Genomic DNA, 13,557 nt, shown 5'->3' on the forward strand with positions numbered 1-13,557 from the left:
ACACCTCTCTGCAATGGCGCTTACTGGACGTACCTAGTGGGCTATTTTGCCCCTAGGGATCCTCAGGATTCAAGGGGACTTAATCTCCCAACTTAACAAGCATTTGCAATGCAATTGGTCTCGGCTTTTGGATCTTATATGTATTTACCTATGCAGCACATTATTGTGGGTACAGAAACACTTACTGTTCTAATGTGCTCAAATCAGGGAAAGGATGCAGTACCAATCAGTATGTGCACTAATCTCTGATTGCCCCAGTACTGACCCAAAGTTAGGGCTATAACAAATGCTCAAATAACCAGAGGACAAGATGAGTAACCCAATTACATTTCTACTCGATAATCTTCCTTTGTGGACAACGAAGGATATGCGTGTCATTTCAGGATTGATCACTGTGCATAATGCTGGATGGGGAATTTAGCGGTACAAAAGGGGGTGGTGATGGACGGAGCATCAGAACCAATCAAACACTCACACCCAGTCAACAGATCTGGGTCTGATCCATCACCGTTCTTTAGCCCACTCTAACACCCCAGTTCAGACATGGCCATATGCAAATCAGTCTGACCCTGTGCCTCATGGGAACAGTCCAGCCCGAACTGCCAAGCCATGTCTTCCCTGGACCGGAAACAACCTTCCTAGGGCCTGTTTCTGGCATTTCAGCCGTCTTCAGCCAGGCTTGATTGAATCCAGTGGCAAAGTGAGCAAGGGACTCACGTCTGAGCATACCCTGCCAACTTGTGGCGAACAAAGCGGTACAAAAGGGGGTGGTGATGGACGGAGCATCAGAACCAATCAAACACTCACACCCAGTCAACAGATCTGGGTCTGATCCATCACCGTTCTTTAGCCCACTCTGCCACCCCAGTTCAGACATGGCCATATGCAAATCAGTCTGACCCTGTGCCTCATGGGAACAGTCCAGCCCGAACTGCCAAGCCATGTCTTCCCTGGACCGGAAACAACCTTCCTAGGACCTGTTTCTGGCATTTCAGCCGTCTTCAGCCAGGCTTGATTGAATCCAGTGGCAAAGTGAGCAAGGGACTCACATCTGAGCATACCCTGCCAACTTGTGGCGAACAAAGCGGTACAAAAGGGGGTGGTGATGGACGGAGCATCAGAACCAATCAAACACTCACACCCAGTCAACAGATCTGGGTCTGATCCATCACCGTTCTTTAGCCCACTCTGCTACCCCAGTTCAGACATGGCCATATGCAAATCAGTCTGACCCTGTGCCTCATGGGAACAGTCCAGCCCGAACTGCCAAGCCATGTCTTCCCTGGACCGGAAACAACCTTCCTAGGGCCTGTTTCTGGCATTTCAGCCGTCTTCAGCCAGGCTTGATTGAATCCAGTGGCAAAGTGAGCAAGGGACTCACGTCTGAGCATACCCTGCCAACTTGTGGCGAACAAAGCGGTACAAAAGGGGGAGGTGATGGACGGAGCATCAGAACCAATCAAACACTCACACCCAGTCAAACCGGTCCTAGGAAGCTTGTTTCCGGTCCAGGGAAGGCATGGCTTGGCAGTTCGGGCTGGACTGTTCCCATGAGGCACAGGGTCAGACTGATTTGCAGATGGCCATGTCTGAACTGGGGTGGCAGAGTGGGCTAAAGAACGGTGATGGATCAAACCCAGACCTGTTGACTGGGTGTGAGTGTTTGATTGGTTCTGATGCTCCGTCCATCACCACCCCCTTTTGTACCGGATGGTGAATTTAAGCATGAGTAATTAGAAGGGTAATTTTACACATTGAGGCGTGGACTCCGGCATCATCCTTTTTTAGTCTAATGTTCTAAATTAGAACGAGGGGACACACTCTTAAGAGATCAATAGTGTAGATTGTTCCTACACAGCACACAAAACAAATTAAATTTTATTGGATGCTTCGGAAATGGCCTTTGGAACACGTTTGGTTTTCACTAGGTTGGTGTGAAAAAAGTGCCATCAAATTAGTGGCAAGCCACAGTTTTCCAGGCTGTATTTACTAAAGTAATGCAATTTCTTGTATTTGTGCCTTTCCACTGCATGAATCGTGACGCCCACTTTTGCTGCATGGTTCCATTGACCGCGTTTCGCTGCTGAAACACAGTTTGAGACCCTATTCCTTACTGATTTAAATCAGAATTCCCCAAGGCTCCTGTTTCGTATGAACGGGTCTCCTTCAACCCTACATTATTATGCAATAAATGCATTTCTTTTTCTCAAGCCCTGGAAGTCGAAATGTCTTGCATGCACGGGCACCAGAATGTAAATGTTGAACCTAGCTAGCCGAGACCTAAAAAGGGGGGGCTTTTTAAAATCTTTCTCTAGTGTGGACAAGTACTGGCATGTGTGCGGATCTTTTTTTGCAATGATTTATCTTTCAGCTGAAAAGTCTACAATAGCAGGAGGATAGAGACACCTTGAGCAAATCGATGTGAAATTCAAATATGGAGGTCACAGATTAGAACCTCGGCAGATTGACTTAGCCAATCATCAATCACCCAGGTTTATAACATGAGAACAGTTGAATTATATAAACGCATCACATGCTGTCATGCGCAACGAAGTCGCAAGACTGAGCAACCACACAAATAAGCGTAAGGCAGCGAGAACCAGGCGTGCCGGGTCATCCTTACATGAAAGCTAACCTCAGCATCAGCTGTCAGGGAGAAGACTCAAGGCACTTGGCAACTACCCATTGCGCTAATGTTTGTTAGAATCGGATGATTTATCGGCGCTGCTTCCAATTTTAATCAGCAATTTTAAAACCAAGGTGGAGTTTCAAAACCTATTGAAAAGATACACAGTTCTGTATGAGAGCGGTTTCCGGTCCAGTAAGTTGATTCGTCTGTGTTCATGTAACTCTATCGAGTGCCGAAAAAAGCGCTTTTCAGCAGTTTGCAGTTATGGATTGCAACTTTACTAGTCTGGTGCGCCAGCTTAGCTCTTACATTTTGAAATGTTCTTCATGAAGGAATCCTGCTTTCTTTATTTTGTAGAGTATTGTTTGTGCTTCGAAAAGGGCTTCTATGTTCTATAAAGCCGCCAGCGCACTGCACACTTTGAAACAATAGAATAGCGTCAACTTAAAGTCTTGCTTCACATAAGCTCAGTGAAACTCATTGAAGATATGAATGAGGTGCAACATCTGTCCGAAATGTTTCCTGAAACTGTCCTATTTGCTAATGAAGAGCAGCTAAGCCCATATTGATCCCTTGAGCTGTCTGCGATCCCGAAGCAGCTCTGCCAGGAATGTTTACTGGAGCAGTGATCTGTGCTGATAAAGAGCAGCTCTGTCCGAAATGAGCGCAGGAAGCTGTTGCGAGTACAGACGCAGGTCAGCTTAGCCCGGACTGTGCAATGCTAGCTGTTCTCTGTGCTAAAGTACATCAGATTTACCCATCAGAGCATTTCACTAGATTCTGTCCTCAGTGCCGAAGTGCGCAGCTCTGTTCACAGTGTGCTGCCAGCCGTCCTCGGTGCTGGAGTATATCTCAGTGACCGGCAGTTCCAAGGCAGCACCTTGTCCAGCTGTCCAAGAGCGTGAACCTGGAACTGTCTGGTAGAACCAGGGCTTTGAAATAGAAGGGGTGCTCGGTACTGCACAGTTTCGGTCCTTCACGGCGGGGCGTTCTGAGCTCTTTCTAAAACTGTCAGAGACTCAAACGGGGAGTCTCAGCTGTACTTAAAGATAAAGCATGGCGGTCGCTCTGATTATACGTGGGGTACTTTTGGCGCATGCGTATAATATAAGGTAGTGCGCGCATGTTAATGCGCACTATTTTAAAATAAACAATTACGCTGTGTAACGAGACTGTAGTTAGGCGGTGCTGCTTCCGGAATTAACGGAAGTTACGTATCGGACCAAGAGCCAATAATAGGCACTCTTACAAACAAAATGCAAAAGTTAACCAATGGCAAGCTGCGAGTAATAGGCGGGGTTTCTCCAAGCATATAGATTACTAGAAGTCTCGGAGAGACAGCGCATGCGCGCTGCCTAGCCGAGACCTAAAAAACGGCCACAGGGCATGTTTACACAGTGGGGAAGGAAGGGGACGGGGCCTGAGGTGACGTGTGCAAACACGCCCTATGGCGCGTTTTAAGTTGGGGAAAGAATTCCCCTTCAATCCTGAGGGCCCCTGGGGGCTAACTAGCCCACCAGGTGCTTCCAGTAAGCGCCACTGAGCTGCGTTGCACAGAGGTGGTCCAGGGCGTGCCACTTTTTACACCTCTCTGCAACGCAGCTCTGTGGCGCATACTGGAGGTACATAGTGGTCTAGTTGGACCCTAGGGACCCTCAGGATTTAAATGAACTTAATCTCCCAACTAAAAACGGCCACAGGGCGTGTTTACACAGTGGTGAAGGGAGGGGGCGGGGCCTGAGTTAACGTGTGCAAACAAGCCCTGTGGACCGTTTTAAGTTGGGGAAATAATTCCCCTTCAATCCTGAGGGACCCTGGGGGCCAACTAGCCCACCGGGTGCTTCCAGTAAGCAACACTCCGCTGCGTTGCAGAGAGGTGGTCTAGGCCGTGCCCCTTTTTACATCTCTCTGCAACGCAGCTCTGTGGTGCTTACTGGAGGTACATAGTGGTCTAGTTGGACCCTAGGGACCCTCAGGATTCAATGGGACTTAATCTCCCAACTTAAAACGACCACAGGGCGTGTTTACACAGTGGGGAAGTGAGGGGACGGGGCCTGAGGTGACGTGTGCAAACACGCCCTGTGGCGCGTTTTAAGAGGTAGTTTTAATCCTCTGCCCTATTATATACTAGGGCCTTACAGAGGAGGTCATGCTGATCACAGGGGGACCCCAACGCATAGTGTTCCCTAGTGTATGTAGGTGTTTTCACTGTATTCTGAGTGTCGTTTAACATAGCACTGGCTCTAGGACTGGTTAGTCAGACTCAGTTACCACCAGTATCCGTCTGAAAAAGTTGATGGTACAGGATGATTTTGCAACAAGGCTTCTTTCTGCTCTTCTGTTTGTTCTTTCTGCATGTTATCCTTCTTCCAGCACTTTTCTTCGTCTTTGAGGACTTCTGTTGCTTCTTTCTGCATTTCTTTTTTTTCTTTCTGTGCGTTTTTTCTTCTTTCTTCACATGTCCCAGTGATGTCATGAGTGATGTCACTGACCATGTCATGAGTGATGTAATATGTGACATCATCAGCAGTGCATTGCGGGCGCGCGAGTTATAGTTAGCTGAACTAACTATAACGGGGGAATCTCAATGGTTTTGTACGAGTGAAAAGTCCAGCTAACTATAACGCCCCTAAAACCTATGGTTTTTTCAGTGAATTTCTAAGGTTTTTTAAATGCTAATTCCTAACTATAACGTGCCTGAAACCTATGGTTTTTTCAGTGAATATATATATATATATATATATATATATATATATTACCTACTGGCGGTCGCCAGTAGGTAGTTATAGTTAGGACCACGTTTCCATAGGAAAACCTCAACATTCTATTTTGAATAACTTTGGCGCCGGTCGACGAATCCTCGCGAATTTCTCAAAATAGGTGGGGCGCTACGCTCCGCTCCTACCCTGAAAGTCTCGGGGGGATTCGTCAAGCGGGGGCTGAGATAAAAGGGGGGTCCCAAAACGCGTTTTTCCCATGCATTTTTCCATAGGACCTTTAGAACGAGCTACAGCCCAAACGGCTGAACAGAATTACTAGAAATTTGGCAGAGAGGTAGTCCCTAGGTCAAGGAAGTGCCTTTTGTAGGTTTGGTGTAAATCTGTTCAGTAGATTCTGAGAAAATAGCCTTTAAATCAATATATATATCTGAGCCCGCTTACGGTACGCTTACCGTACGCTTACCGTACGCTTACCGTAAGCTTACGGTGGCGTGCGCGAGCGCGATTCTGATTGGCTCTTAGATCTTAGTAAACATTCGAATCGGCCGAAACCAGGAAGCGGCGTCCGCCATTTTGTCTCTCGCACTGAGTGTTGTTTATCAAACATGATGGCCAAAAACATGTTACGGGGCTGTTTTGACAACTCCCTCCCACATAGTCATGTTGAGGGAGTCCCCAAACATCCCCCAAGAGCAAAAACGGTTTTATTTTTTTTTCGGCAATTTCGCGGGGTACGCTTACCGTACGCTTACCGTACGCTTACCGTAAGCTTACCGTACGCTTACGGTAAAAAAATAAAAATAAAAAAAACACTATCCACACTTACCCCACCCCCTGTGCTTTTGGTGGCCGCAGGCCACCAAATGTGCAGGGCTTATTAATAGAGAAAAAAAACGTAATTTTGGCAACATGAAATTATAAAATCGAAATAAAAAAAACACTATCCACATTGACCTCACCCCCTGTGCTTTTGGTGGCCGAAGGCCACCAAATGTACAGGGCTTATGAAAGTTGATAAAAACCGTGCACGGAACGAACTGCGTTAAGTGGGCGCGCACGCCACAAATGGCGTAAAGTAACTTAGCATTTAAAAAAACGTACAAATTCACTGAAAAAACCATAGGTTTCACACACGTTATAGTTAGGAAATAGCATTTAAAAAACCTTGCTAATTCACTGAAAAAACCATAGGTTTCACACATGTTATAGTTAGCTGGACATTTTACTGATAAAAAACCAATGAAATTCCCCCGTTATAGTTACTGTAGGCAACTATAACTCACGCGACCGTAATCCTCTGCTGATGACATATGTGTCTTTATGAAAAAAAAATATTTGTAATATATGTATAGCTAAAATTTAATGGAAGAAGATATGGGCAAATAAGTGTCTAAATACAGTATTAGCATCAGCAGAGGATTACGGTCGCGTGAGTTATAGTTGCCTACAGTAACTATAACGGGGGAATTTCATTGGTTTTTTATCAGTAAAATGTCCAGCTAACTATAACATGTGTGAAACCTATGGTTTTTTCAGTGAATATATATATATATATATATATATATATATATATATATATATAATATTGAGAAAATTAAGTGGCTACCCTCTCAGAACGACACAAAATTGGCAAAAAGACTAACTGCTGAATTGGTTAAGGACATGAATGACGCATTTGCAATTATGATTAAAGGTGCATTATGGGACATTGAGGCCCCGCTCACCTGTCATTGATGCCGAAGTGGGAAGTGCCGTTCCTGATTGGTTCTAGCCCCACCAATGGAGTTCTTATTAGAGCACAAAGGACTAAAAACTGAGCAGAATCTTCAAAAAAATTTTTGCAGGGAGGAAAGTATGAACCGAAATGCATCTGTGAAATAAAACCATTTTGTAATCCCCGTGAGTGCTCCGCGTGCTGGAGTTGTTGTGTAACAAGACGGACTCACCTATCGTCTATGGCTGCCCGGTGGAGTTGTGATTGATATATATATATATATATATATATATATATATATTATCTACTGGCGGTCGCCAGTAGATAGTTATAGTTTGGACCGTGTTTCCATAGGAAATCTGAAAATTCTATTTTGAATAACTTTGGCGCCGGTTGACGAATCCTCGCGAAATTTTCGAAACTAATGGGGTGCTCCGCTCAGCTCCTACCCTGAAAGTCTCGGGGTGATTCGTCAAGCGGGGGCCGAGAAAAAAGTGGGGTCCCAAAATGCGTTTTCCCCATGCATTTTCCCATAGGATCTTTAGTCGAAGGTACAGCCCAAACGGCTGAACAGAATTACTTGAAATTTGGCAGAGAGGTAGTCCTCAGGTCAGGGAAGTGCCTTTTTCATATATGGAGTCAAGTCAAGTCAAAACCACTTTATTCGATTAATTAAAATCATAAAAGTATACTACACAGTTAAATATATAAAATCTTGCAATTCACAGATCTACATTTAAAAACAGTTCCTGTTAAAATTTCATAATAGACCATAATCAACGTAAATTCTTAGTGCAGGTTCGAATTCCAAATGTCAGATAGGATCCACATCTTGTATTAGTTTTAGTCTAACCCTCCTTTCTCTGACAGCTGCCAGTAAGAAGCTAGCAACACAGAACATAGTTAATGGACATTCAAGCATGCTTAGGAACAATAGAGCTGGCTTGTACTGTGTAAAGTTCCTACTTTTTAACAAAGGAATAATAAACTTCTTCCTGGCATATTTGAAAAAAGTGCAAAAGAGCATAAAGTGCGTAGTGTCTTGTGGAGAAATATCATCGCACTTGCAAGGGGCAACATCTTCTAGCCTATTCCAGCCAGCCACATCCCAAAGAACTATATGTACTTGGTTGAACCGGAATTTAGTCAACAGCCATTTATGAAAAGGGTTGGTTACCACTGTAAGATATAAAGACAACCCTGAAGGCTGGGATACCAGGACATGTCCCCTGACAGAGGGTTTACGAAGTTCGTTTTCTTCCCGCTCGGCCTCCCTTAACTTCATAAAGTTAGATTTTACCCACTCAAGATCTGCCTTACAAAGAATTTCAGGGTTAAAAAAGATTTCAGGTCTCCCAATGTAGGCAGATAACTTCTCGATATTTGACAGCCATTGAATTTTATTCATGTTGTCAAGTCGAGTACAGTCCTTTAGGATTTTATGATTTAAAGTAAGGTTCGGGTTTAGCCATATTTTGATCCATAGCAGCAGAGGGGCTAATTTAATCATATCTGCTATGTAACCAATCCCGAGTTCCAAATGGACTGAATAAGAAGCGGTTGATTGAGGGAGGCCAAGGAGGGAGCGCAAAAATTTGTTTTCCTCCGTTTGGATCGCGTCGTGTTTAATGTAACCCCAGATTGACGCCCCATACCTTACAATGGAAACAGTTTTGGCTTTATAAATTGTTAATATATGGAGTCAATCTGTTCAGTAGTTCCTGAGAAAATTGCATTTAAAAGTACATACATATCTATAGCCGCGCACCGTGCGCGCACCCTAACGTGCGCGAGCGTAATTCTGATTGGTGGTTACATGTCAGTCAACGTTCGAATCGGTCGAAATCAGGAAGTGTCGGCCGCCATTTTGTTTGTTGTGGGTGCGAGAGTGAAAAAGAGAGGTGGCGAACGTGAAAAGGGGGCAGGGTAGAGAGTTCCTGACCCCCCACGCGCACGGTGAAAAAGCATTAAAAAAAATGTAAAAATTTACAAAAAATTTGCATTTAAAAAACCGTACAAATTTACTTAAAAAACCATAGGTTTCAGGCACGTTATAGTTAGGAATTAGCATTTAAAAAACCTTGCAAATTCACTTAAAAAACCACAGGTTTCACACATGTTATAGTTAGGTGGACATTTCACTCGTAAAAAACCAATGAAATTCCACCGTTATAGTTAGTTCAGATAACTATAACTCGCGCGACCGCCACTCTATCACAAGGATGATGTCATCAGTGATGTCATGAGTGATGCCACTGACCATGTCATGAGTGATGAAATATGTGACGTCATGAGCACTGGATTGCGGGCGCGCGAGTTATAGTTATCTGAACTAACTATAACGGTGGAATTTCATTGGTTTTTTACGAGTGAAATGTCCACCTAACTATAACATGTGTGAAACCTATGGTTTTTTAAGTGAATATATATATATATATATATATATATATATATATATATATATATATATATATATATATATATATATATATATATATATATATAATTAGCATTGCATAAACACCTGAAGTGTGATGTTCACATTAAGTTAGACATTGTGAATCTATCAGTTTGAGTTAAAATGTTATGTTAAAATGAAATGTTCAAAATGTTCAGCGTTTGCTGTGTATTTTTCCTTACTCTTGTTTCAGGAGCCAAGTTCATTAGAATGCTACAGTTTCTGTGAGAATTATTTATCTGTATGTGTTCCATAGAGAGCGAATAGTGAATTTTCACACCTGTCACCTGTGCCTGGTACTCTCTCTGACCATGATGTACAATCCCGCTACGAGATATCTCTTGAAAGCTACAATGAAGAAAGCATCCATTGTGTGATGTCTGGAAATAAAACTGAAAATGTCTGATCATAAATTGGTAGACTTTGATTGGTTCTTTTCATGGGAACCGTTGGGACAGCGCTCAATTTGCAAAACAAAAAATAAGTGCCAGGGCCCTTGTCAGGAGGCCTCTGACAATTACAACACCCCTTACCTCTGCCAGCACTGCAAATGACAGTATGTACACAACTACTAGCCATCACATTCCTACAAGTGTGATAATTCAGACTATTCTAGGCCTCCAAAGCTATAAGAATGGCTTGGGAGGCAGGTATTAGTCGTTTTTAATGTATATTGAATGAATGAACAACTTTGTTCTACTGATCTCTACATTACTCAAACAGCACCACCAAGTGGCACGCTGTCATAAATGCTGGTGTTAACAATTAATTTCCAATGCCAAGCACCGGAAACCAACGGCACAAATTAAGCATGCCAAGCGAGTTAATTTCACTGCAAAGAATTGCATGTTTTAATGGAGTATTGCTGAGCTAGATTCAGATGTTCCTTTCCACTCTCTGGAGACGGTCCACTCCTGTTAAATAAGTTCGACTCTTGAGGAAATCCATTCTTAATTACCTGACTGAAATTTGTTTTTTTTCATTCTGCCCTTTAAAGGGCTTTACTTGCTGGCAACTTCTGCTTGACTCTCCGTCACAAAAATGTTGTCCATTTCTTTAGCTTAGCATTTGAGGAAATCTTCTCTTCAAATGAAGATGAATTAGCTCAAATTTGCTACATGACACTCAGCATTTTATTTTTTATTTGCTAATTTTGAATCCAATTTGAAATATACACCAATTATTCATGTACTGACCATTTATGTTTGATAACCGTTAATGAATTGAGTTTGTAACTTTGCTAATCTGCTAATCAAACCTCCACAGTTTGCAAATCTGCCACTCGCTGTCATCCGTGAGTATAGTTGAAGTGTACATTTAAATCAAAAAAGGAATTAGTTCCTCTATGAGGCAGATGTACTGTGAGCCACTAACTGCCTACTGTTTGAGTCGCTGGGAGATCTCTATTTCAGATCGTAATGCCATCACACACCTGTTAGGGTGTCATGCTTCATCAATGGGCGCTCCTCGTCAGACCGGCGCTGCAATGTCTGACGGGCCTGGTGGCATCTTTAGCGGAGTTCTTTTGATCTGAGAACGCCGTATGTGAATGGTGTGTGTGTGTGGGCTCAAAGAAAGTGAGTGGTGGTGTGTATAAAGTGACACAGTGATTTAAAATAGGTACCAGTCCTAAGAATGTTTTTATTCCAAAAATAGGACTGGGACTAAGTAAAAGCAGTGTGGCTACCAGGAGGTCTTAAGGTATCAGGGTAGCTCTTATGAGTATGTGGTCAACGTGTTTCATGCCATCGTGGCTCCAGAATCGAGCAGCACTTCTTCAGGACCAAAGACCTCTAGGAGAAGTCCCCAAATGAGGACCTAGAGTTAAACCCCCTATAAAACTGGGGAGGTCAATATGTGAATGCCTGGTTTCAAATTCAAGAACCCGCAGGGTCTCTCCACCTAGCTAAAGGGGGATAAGATGAGAAAAGAAAAGAGAAAACGACCTCAAAATATACCGTCAGGCGAATCATTCGACAGACAAATAACAACCCCATGCCCAGAGTAGTGTTAGAGGTACAGTAACTAGGCGAGGTAGGTGCTCCTTAACCTAGGTGCATATCTCAAGTATATGAAAACAAACAAGGAAATTAAAATTACTTAAAAAGCAAGCATTAAAAAGATCAATAGGTATTGGTGTTGCCTAAATAGACAAAGTAAACTGACCATGCCCCGACTCCCCGGCGGGGGAGAAGGGTGAGGAGACCATATAGCAAGACTTACCTCACTTGGTAGCTAGTCTTACTTCATAGATGTAGGGGAGGAAGACCGACCACTTGAACGGGCCAACTATGATGTGACATGTGGAAGATAAAAGCACGTTGAAGTGTAGCCTCTGTCCAGAACTAAAGGTCCATCCGCTCGAGTGCAGCCTGCATTTGAGTTGCCCCAACGAGGTGCACGGTGCAAAGCCCATTCCGCTGCAACACGCCCTAACTGTTGACTGCTTGTTCAATCATTCACCAAAGCAAGAAATACCTTTGTTGTAACAAACTGTGATCATAAATCACCCATTGCTTCCCAGGGAACCAGACAAGACTCTTTCTGGCACCAGTCACATGATCATATTTCTTGAGACCAAGAACTTTACAGACATCAAAGTATTTGATTGATTTCAGTTTTTTAATGGGTATTCTGTTAATCCAAGGTACACACTGTTAAATATTCTATTTTAGAGATCACACAAGCGGAGACCACCTTGGTGTGAAGGAGTTTAGGAAGGAAGGGCAGAATTATAATTCTGGGAACGCGGGAGGAGGTACATAAAACAGCTGGGCAAAGATGTTTTCATTTACATTCATCTAAGGTACTGAGTTGTTCAGATAAAAAATGACCCCTGCTTACCTTGTCCATTGCGCGTGAATTGAGAAGGATTACTTGTACAAATCACCAAAAGTTTTTCTTTCGGGTTTTAATCAGAAATGAGTAATTTTCAACATACCCTAAATCTGGAATGAAAAGCCTTTCTATACGTACATATATGTAGATACATTAAGTTAAAACGTAGAAAAATACATTGTAAACATTACAACATCAAAGAACGTTTCTTCACATAAAACAATTCCGAACAAATAAATACATTGCCTCAAAGTCCGCAAAAATAGTTCCTTCATAACGTTGTAGAGTTGCCTTAAAATAAGGTAAACCTTGCTTATAAAAGACTCTCCATTCACAAAAATGAGCTCCGGGGCATCCTGTGATCTGCCCTCTGACGTCATTTCCCAAGCTGAGCACGCGGGCATGTCCTTGGGATTTCTATAAGGGTTAGCAATGTTTGATGCAGATTTACAAAGAAACATGCAGTTCCTTTACCTGTAGTAAAGTTTAATTTGTTGAGTTAAACTGTTAAGAAGTTCAGGTTCCACAAACAGGTTCACTAGCTGTCGCGGTCCTCAACCATGTACTGCGCAGGGTGGCCGATGACGTGAGCTAGGTAGGTCCACGAGAGAAAACTAGGAGTCCATATATGAAAATTAAAGGGCTGGGAGGAGCGACCTGATTTTAGGATACGTTCTCATGACATCAAATGATGCATACAGGGCTGCCTGATACTCATTACGTACAACTTTGTAGGCATGAGCGGTGAGCCTGTGCACCGACATACAGCGCCAATGAGCAGAGAGGCCTGTCAGTGCGCTAGAACGTGATGAAAAGATGGACATGTCTTAAGGCAGGTGGGTGCATTGATTTGTTTGGGGAGCAGGGGACATGGGGTACCCATGCATTAGTTTCACACCACGAGATTTATTTTCTATACGTGTGTAAGACGATGAAGGAGAAGGATGGCAATTTACTCGCCCTCAGATATAAAGCAACAATTTTACAGCTAAAAGCACATCTTTCGGTTTTTTAACCGATTTGGCATGCAGGATTGATTTGCTAAAGTGTGGGTTATATCTGAGGTTTGCACAATAGCTTGTATGGAGTATCTCAGAAGCTCTCTTGGGGTCTGTAGATTCTAAACCGAATGCATGAGGTCAGACAGGTGTAGTCTAACTCAGAAAGACTCAACATGTTTCCAAAGACGCCCCAGGAT

Source organism: Triturus cristatus, chromosome 6 (assembly GCF_964204655.1).
Source record: "Triturus cristatus chromosome 6, aTriCri1.1, whole genome shotgun sequence".
NCBI lineage: Eukaryota > Metazoa > Chordata > Amphibia > Caudata > Salamandridae > Triturus > Triturus cristatus.